We start from the raw sequence: 8265 nt of genomic DNA on the forward strand, positions 1-8265 counted from the left end.
AAATTTAATTTTTTTATTAAAAAAAAAAAAAAAAAAAAAAAAGTTTTCATTGTATATAATATATGGATTTTTAAACTTGGTTGAGCCTGTGCATAATACTGTAGGTACAATGATATTTTTTTCAGTCAGAGATAAAGTGGGAAGAAATTTTAGGGAGGGAATAAATTAAGTAAATTGAATGCAGTGATGACATGGAGAAAGGAATGTAGCCAACTGTTCTGAATATCAGCACAGGTAAGGACTGATTATTGAGATCAAAGATCTGATCTTAAAGTTGGTTGCTTCATCTACTTACTGAAGCTAGTTTCATACAGCTGATTACAGTTGTGCTTTTCATGCAGAGATGCTGTAGATCAATCTTCTTCATTGTCCCTGAAAAGTGCATAAACCAGGGGTGGGCAAATACAGCCCATGGGCTGAATACAGCCCATAGATGGTTTCTGTCTGGCTCACAGCAGGTCTGTCAGTCCTTCCTGTCCTAGGCACTGTCCAGGCATCAGACGTCCTGCAACCGCCTGGGCACGCAGTGGGACTGGGGTAGCTCTGCAGCTGGACTGCCTTTCTAGGCAGCCCTGGCAGTGGGAGTTCCTTCTGGCTGCCACTGCCACTGGCCCCAGCTTCGTGGTACCAGGGGTGGACCTGCGCACACAGCCCAGAATAAATAGACAGATACACACATAGATTCATAGATTGTAAGGCTGGAAGGAACCTTGGAAGATCATCGGGTCCAGCCCCCTGCACCAGACAAGAAAGACAACTGCAGTCAGGTGACCCCAGCAAGGTGACCATCCAGTCTCCTCTTGAAGATCTCCAAGGTAGATGATTGCACCACCTCTGGAGGGAGCTTATTCCACAGTCTGGACGTGCTGACTGTGAAGAAGCTTTTCCTAATGTTGAGTCTGAAATGGCCTTCCAGGAGTTTGTGGCCATTACTCCTGGTTTTCCTCAAGGGTGCTCTGGTGAACAATTGTTTACCGAGCCATCAATGTACTCCCCTAATGTAGCAATAAGCCTTCTCTTTTTCAGGCTGAAGAGTCCCAGGTCTCTCAGTCTTTCCTCATATGGCTTGCCTTGCAAGTCTTTGATCATATGGGTGGCTCAAAGTGCGGTGCCCGGAACTGGATGCAGTGCTCCAGCTGCGGTTTCACCAGTGTCGAGTAGAGCAGAAGAATCACTTTCTTAGTTTTGCTGGAGATGTCTTGATTGATGCATGCAAGAGTATTACTTGCCCTACTGGCTATAGCAGGGGTGGGCAATTATTTTGGGTGGAGGGCCGCTTACCCAGTTTTGGCAAGCTGTTGAGGGCCGCATGGGTAGCCCTGCCCCCTGGTCACCATCTTGGGACCAATGTCCCAGGGGCAGCATCGGTGGGGCCCAGAGCGGGGCGCAGGCTGGCAGGGGTCTGTGGAGCTGGGCGCAGGCTGCACCAGCAGGGAGAGGGGTGAGCTGGCCCAGCTCCATAGAGCCCCTTCCGGCTGGGACCACCCTGCCACCCTGCTCTGGGCCCTGCTGGTGCTGGCCCTGGGACACTGGTGCAGGTCCTGTGCTCCCGCACCCGCTCACTCCCAGTGCCCCCCCGACCCCACGGTACAGGTGGGGGTAGTGCACAGCCCCGATCCCCTGCTTGCCGGCAGGGAAGGAGCTGGTGCAGAGTGCAGGGAAAAGCAGCCCCTCGCCCACCCCGTGGCCATTGCTCTCTGCTGCAGCTGCTTGCAGCCTACACGGGGCTATCCTGAGCAGGCACAGGCAGCCCCACGCAGGCTGCAAGTGGCTGCAGCACAGGGCACCAGCCATGGGATGGGTGAGTGCCCGCTTTTCCCCCCACATTCAGCACCAGCTTGTAACCCACCCCTGCGCCAGCTCCAGGCTCACCTGTCAGGGCTGTGCCGCAGCAGCTGTGGCCCCCCTGCTTGCCAGGAAGTGTTTGGTGCTGCTGCCTGCCCAGAGCTCGTGTGCTGGGCAGCACAGAGGCAGCAGTGGCAACTTCACCGCAGCCTACCACGGCACGAACTCCAGGTGGGCAGGAGCAGCAAATGCTGCCCAGGGCGGCAAGTGGGGGGGGGGCCGCAGCTGCTGCCACCACAGCACAGCCCTGACGGGCGAGCCCGAAGCCAGCGCAGGGGCGGGTTACAAACTGGTGCTGAGTCTGGGGGGAAAAGCAGGCCCTCCCCACCCCATGGCCAGCACCCTGCGCTGCAGCCGCTCGCAGCCTGTGCGGGGCTGCCTGTGCCTGCTCCGGACAACCCCGTGTGGAGTACCAGCCACAGGGCAGGTGGGGGACCGCTTTTCCTCATGCTCGGCACCAACTCCTTCCCTGTCCTTCTCCCCCGCCCCCTTACCTGAGCTTCCCGTGCCAGGACAGCCATGTGATCCCAGGCCAGAAGCCCCTGCTGAGGCTTCCGGATGGGGGGGGTGGGGCTGGGCGGGTCCTACTGTTGCAGGAGCCTGCTGAGGATTCCCCTGGGTCCTACTGCCCCTGGGTCCTCTCATTTTTGACAGGAACCAAGGACAGATGCATTTTAATTTTCAAAATTTTTTTAGGGGCCCCATGGGCCGGATAGAATAGCCTTGTGGGCCGGATGCGGCCCACAGGTTGTATTTTGCCCACCGCTGGGCTACGGCGTCACATTGCCAGCTCGTATTTATACAGTGGTCTGTTATTACCCCCAGGTCCCTTTCATTCATGGTACTGGTCAGTTTGGCGCTGCCAAGCCTATAGGTTTGTAAAGGATTGTTCATCCCCAGGTGGAGTACTTTACATTTCTTGATATTGAAATTCATCTGGTTCTAATCCGCCCAACTTGCCAGCCTGTCTAGATCTGCTTGAATCTGTAGCCTATCTTTAAGCGTGACCATGCTTCCCCATAACTTGGCCAGTGAGCTCTTCACCCCCACATCCAAGTCATTGATAAAAATGTTGAAAAGTACTAGACAAAGCGCTGACCACTGTTTTGACACTGCTGGCCACTTCTCACCAGGACAACACTGATCCGTTCATTAGGGCTCTCTGAGTCCTACTCTACAGCCAGTTTCCCACCCACCTGACTGTCTCAGAGTTAAGCCCACAATCCTCCAATTTTCTCACAAGGACATTGTGGGATAGCAGATCAAAGGCTTTTTTTGGAAGTCATAAGTAAGACTTCATTTTGAGCTATTATGCAATCACCTCTATATACACAATGCAAATGCACACAAATCAGGACAAAAATATTTTTTAAAAATAAAATTGAAATATGTTATTGTGGATGTTTTATTTTTAGTATATAATTTGGGGGTTTTTGGTTCCATGATGACAAACCCCTTTCCCAAAAAGGAGTACTTCCAGGGGCAAGGGGAGGGACTTCCATTGGCAAAGTTCACGGGTTAGAGGGCGGGACCTCTGCTCCCAAAATGGTGACCAGGCGGCAGGTCATCTGTTGGAGGGTGGCGGGCTACCGTTGCAGCCCTTGACAGCTCACCAAAACTTGTTAACCTGCCCTCCAGCCAAAATAACTGCCTGCCCCTGACATAGATGGTTACTTTTCATTCCTAACACAGAGACTGCAACTGCTTGAATCTTCATATTGAATGTCCTGATTATCAGTGGAGAAACACCTCTGTCTTATCATGTTGTCCTTTTCAGAAACTTACCATGGTCCATCTTGAAGCAGCCCAAGTTCTTTGTCCTCACTGCTTAAAATGTTTTCATCTTTACTCCTCTACAAAATACAGATTGCCCTCTACTTTACAATCTGTATTTGATTTTGTGCCAATATTATTCTTTAATTTACATAGCTCCTCTTCCTCATTTTTACCCTGTGAATATATTTATAAATGTAATTGCAATCCTCTCTGTCTTTGTTTTGGTAACTAAACAAATCAAGCTATTTTAATTTAATCTCAGTCAATAGATTTTCCGTTCTGGTGACAGATACTCTGTATCTGTTCCAGCTTAAATAAATCTTTTTATAAGCATTAGTGAGCAGAATTGTATATGGTATTCTAAATGGGGTCTTACCAATGCCTCCTATTGTGGAACTAGCTCTATGGCTGATAATGTACCTAGAACCACAGCCTAGAATTTTACTGGCCTTTTGCATAAAACTACATGATTATTAGCTTGCACTGGCAGGTCATGGTCATCTGATGACTAATCAGTATAGCCAGGTCCTTCTATTCCCTCATTGCCTCCGTTCTATGAGTCCCCCATTCTATGAGTCCTCCATCTAAAGCTCATGTTAAAAGTTTCAGAGTGCATGATTTCATACTTCATATCATTTCTAATGCTCCAGTCTAGAAGGTTTTCTAAATCTTCTGGTAGAGCGTTCCCCATATTTGTTATATTTCCTGTTTTGTATTTTCCCTTAAATTTCATAAGCCCAGATTTAGTTCCTGTGCCACCTTTGCTAATGAAAATGTTAAAAATGTTGGGTCCCAAGACCCTGTGAAACACCATTAATAGCAATTCTGTGATCTGATAATTTACCTTTCAACATAACCTGTTGTATGCCCCCTTTTTATCCTACTTCTTGTCCATCTCATGATTATAGTATTGGTCCTCATCCTTTCCTATTTAGTAAATAATTCCCTCAAGGCACAAAGTCCAAAGCGTTGCCTAAATCTAGAAAAGATTGGTTTCCCTTGTCAAAGCAATGCTATTCTGTAATAGAAGAATATTCAACACACCCCAAGAAAATTCACATTAGATCTTTTATTCCATGTTGTTTATTTCCATGCTTTGACTTTTTCTTTTTTTCAATATCTGTTCTAAGACTTTTTTGAATAATATTATAAGTCAAAAGCCAGGCAAGACTGAAATTGCCTGGGTTGCCCTTTTTTCCCTTTCTAGAATGTAGACGTTATAGTTGCTGTTGTCCAGTAATAGGGTCATGTCCCTGAGAACAGATTCATGTGTGATCTGTTGTAAAGGAATCACTCTTTCACCAGTTCTTTCATTATTCTAGGATGTAAATTTTTGCCTCCTTGATTTTGTCACAGTAAGCAACTTAAGTTTTGCTTCCACTTCAGCTAAGGCAATTTTCTTAAGCTCATCCTTATTCCCATTTGGTACCTCATTATTTAATCTCAATTTTGTGTTGTCATCCATATTGAAGGCTGAGACAAAGAACTTGATTTCCACAGCATCTTCGTTGTATATAACAGTCTCGCTTCTTCTTTGTTTTCATTTTATTTATCTCACTGAAGAAACATTTGCTGCTTTGGTTTTAATTTTCATTGCAAGGATCTAATTCAGCTCAGACGTTGGCCAATCTCACTTTATTCTTATGCTTTTCAATCACTGAAAAATCAATCCCTTTTTCTGTTTCTTGTAGATACACTGTTTAATTTCATTTTAATCCACTAAAGCCTGAACTAAAGAAGATTGGGTGCTTATCTGACATGTTCATGCCAGAGTTTATTGCTCCTGGGTGCAGTGTTTACATGTGTGCCCAGGGACCACAGCATGTTGAGCTGGGGTGGAGCAGCCCCGGCTGCCAACAGGCCTGACGAATCAGCCTGCCAGCCCAGGGCTGTTCTACCCTGACTCATGCTGCGGAAGGGCTGGCTGGGGCATGAAGGTGATCCAGTGTGGGTCTAGCTGTCAGGCAGCCTCTGCACTGTAGCACCCTCATGCCTCAAGCCAGCCCCAAACACTTTCTACAAGTGTGTTTTAGCACACGTAACTACTCTGATGTAGGATAGTACTGTCCAGGACAAGTACGGTCCTATAGTGGAGTTAATTTACTGTGTACATTTGTAGATGGTAATGTCAGTTAATACAGGCACATATGTAGATGGTGACATATTACTGCAGAGCTGACATGCACATGTAGATGCACCCACTGATGGATTTCAGGGGACATTTAAAATTATCATCTGGTTAACAGAACAGAACAGAAGTGTACTTTTTTATTATGTGTTTCAGCCCTTTATTTTTTATTAAATAACTATTCTGGCATCAGTTTTACTTCAATTTGTCTTTTGGTGTGTGGGGTTAAAATTAAATAAAGGGTTTTTTTCTCTCTCAACACTTTTAAAGCTTGTGATACAAAAGTCCTGATCTGTTTATATAATGTCCTCTTATATAAAATGCAAGTACTTTTATATAATTCAACTCAAAGGTTATCCTAATCCTAAGAGTTCATTCAGTCAGTGTGCGTAACATTTTCTGTAGCCAACAGCATATAAAAAATTAAGTGCAAATCTAGTTGCCTCTGACTTCTCAGCCAGAATGACCATGTACCCATTTACAGCTGGGTCAGCTGGGTGAGCCATTGGCATGAGTCTGCAGTAAGACATGAACTCACAACTCTGGAGCTGTAGCAAAAATCTTTGGCTGCTCTGCATTGTGCCCTACTTCATATGGATTTTAGAAAATAGATTCTTGTTCAAGTATATATGAGAGATTTGGGAGACTACATATAAGCTTCTTTCATTCAAATCTGTGATGTTTTGATATTGCGACCTCCAATATACACATCTCAATAATTTAATTCTCTTACATGTAACTAGTTTAAACATTTAAATAGTTTAGTAGTATTAGAGATTGCTGTAGTTAGCAGCAGGAAATACAAAAACTTGGTATTCCTCTAGTTACTTAGTTTGCAAAAATCTTTTCAAATAGGAACTTTTCAGGTTAGGGACTTTTGTGGAAATTGAGAAAAGAACATTGAGGATTAGCTGATTTTTTTTTCCTTTGCTGATACATGGAGTTACCGTTGTTACTTAGAGAAGAACAAAAATAATCTATTGTGAATTAAGATTGTTAATCTTTGATGAATAATATTCTATTTTGTTTAGTATTAGAATTTTTTTTTGTTTTGTGTCCACAAAAGGCATATTCAGAAAGTTAAAGAGGTTACCATGGGAACCTTAAATCTGAATTTCCTGCAGTTGATGAAATCTTAACGCTTCAGTAACCAAAGGGTTTTTTTTCATTGAATGTGTGTGTGTGTGTGTGTGTGTGTGTAGGGAATACATTATTTTTGTTTCTGTCCTGTTTTCCTGAAAAGAAAAAGAAATACAGTTTAACTGTATTCTTACTATCTTTATTATAGCAGTCTTTTATCATGAATGCACACTGTATCCTATATTACTTCACATGGCAGCGGCTAAGTGATTGTATTAAAACTATATTTTTAAGTAATCATTTAAATAGTAATGCTAAATTTGTAATTGATCAGACCTGACAAAGAATATCTCGCATGCAAAAGCTTGCCTATTGCAACCACATAGCTGGCCCAATAAAACATACCACCTTAAGAAATCCTTGCCCCTGTCATAATGTCTGGACTATCATGGGTACAACACCACTGTTACACTATCATATTTGTAATATGCGGTGGAATGACAGAAACTGTTATATGGTAAACTCAGGGGTGAAATAATAGGCTATGGAGATAAAGGATAACTTATGCAGTATTTGGAGCTTTATCTAACTTCCCCAAGATCACATTTTAGTCTTCTGGAAAATATATTGGAGAGAATTTGTTTCCTCAAGAAACATACTGCAGAAACCAACTTCACCCAGGGTTCCTCACTTCTTTATGATTTTGGATCACTTTTGAATATTGAGATGCACCAATGCATGCTTTTCTTCCCATTTTCAATGCTAAAATAGCCCTATCATTATATTATTTGTGTATATTAATTGGGGCTTGATCCTGTATTCTTGAAGTCAGTAGGGACATTTGATCAGTCATGCAATTTAATAGCTAATTAGAAGTAGAAGAAACCTGTAATGTGTTACTACCAGTTCTCCATGGTAACAGTTCAGTAATTTCTGAGCTAAAAAATATTTTACTTAATCAGTTTTATAGTGCCACTTTGTATTTAAAGAGCATTAATATAGAGTATGATGCATAATATTTTCATATTGCTTAGTTAAATGCTTTGACAGACGAACTGTCAAAATACGTATCAGATATATGTAATTTTAACTTTCTAAATTTTTTGCACATAAAATACTCAGGGAGGTTAAGTAATTTGTCTGATTTCAGATTGCCAGTAAATGGTAGATCAGGGGACTAAAACCTTGGTCTCACATGGTAATCACTAAATAATGCTCCCCTTGATTTAGGTTTTCATAAAGAAATATATAGGGCACTTAAAAGTGGAGTCACAATAGTAATAAATTGTTAATGTATAAGTAGTATTAATTTAACTCTTTTTACATATGTACAGTTAAGGAATTTTTATTTCTTAAAAGGTAGGAAGATAGGGTTTTTACTAAGGTCTTTGAACCTGATTTAAATAAGATATTTTATTTGCTATTATGATGTTACA

The 8265-nt window shown here is 42.9% G+C and overlaps 1 protein-coding gene across 1 annotated transcript in view; it reads left to right on the forward strand.

The window, feature by feature from the left end:
• ZDHHC2 (zinc finger DHHC-type containing 2) overlaps nucleotides 1-8265 on the forward strand; it is a gene marked incomplete at its 5' end in the record, with an annotated part of 89281 nt that overhangs the window by 51677 nt on the left and 29339 nt on the right. The gene's annotated exons all lie outside the window — the stretch shown is intronic.

This window comes from Gavialis gangeticus, unplaced genomic scaffold, assembly GCF_001723915.1.
Source record: "Gavialis gangeticus isolate Ggan-Ray unplaced genomic scaffold, GavGan_comp1, whole genome shotgun sequence".
NCBI classification, from domain to species: domain Eukaryota; kingdom Metazoa; phylum Chordata; order Crocodylia; family Gavialidae; genus Gavialis; species Gavialis gangeticus.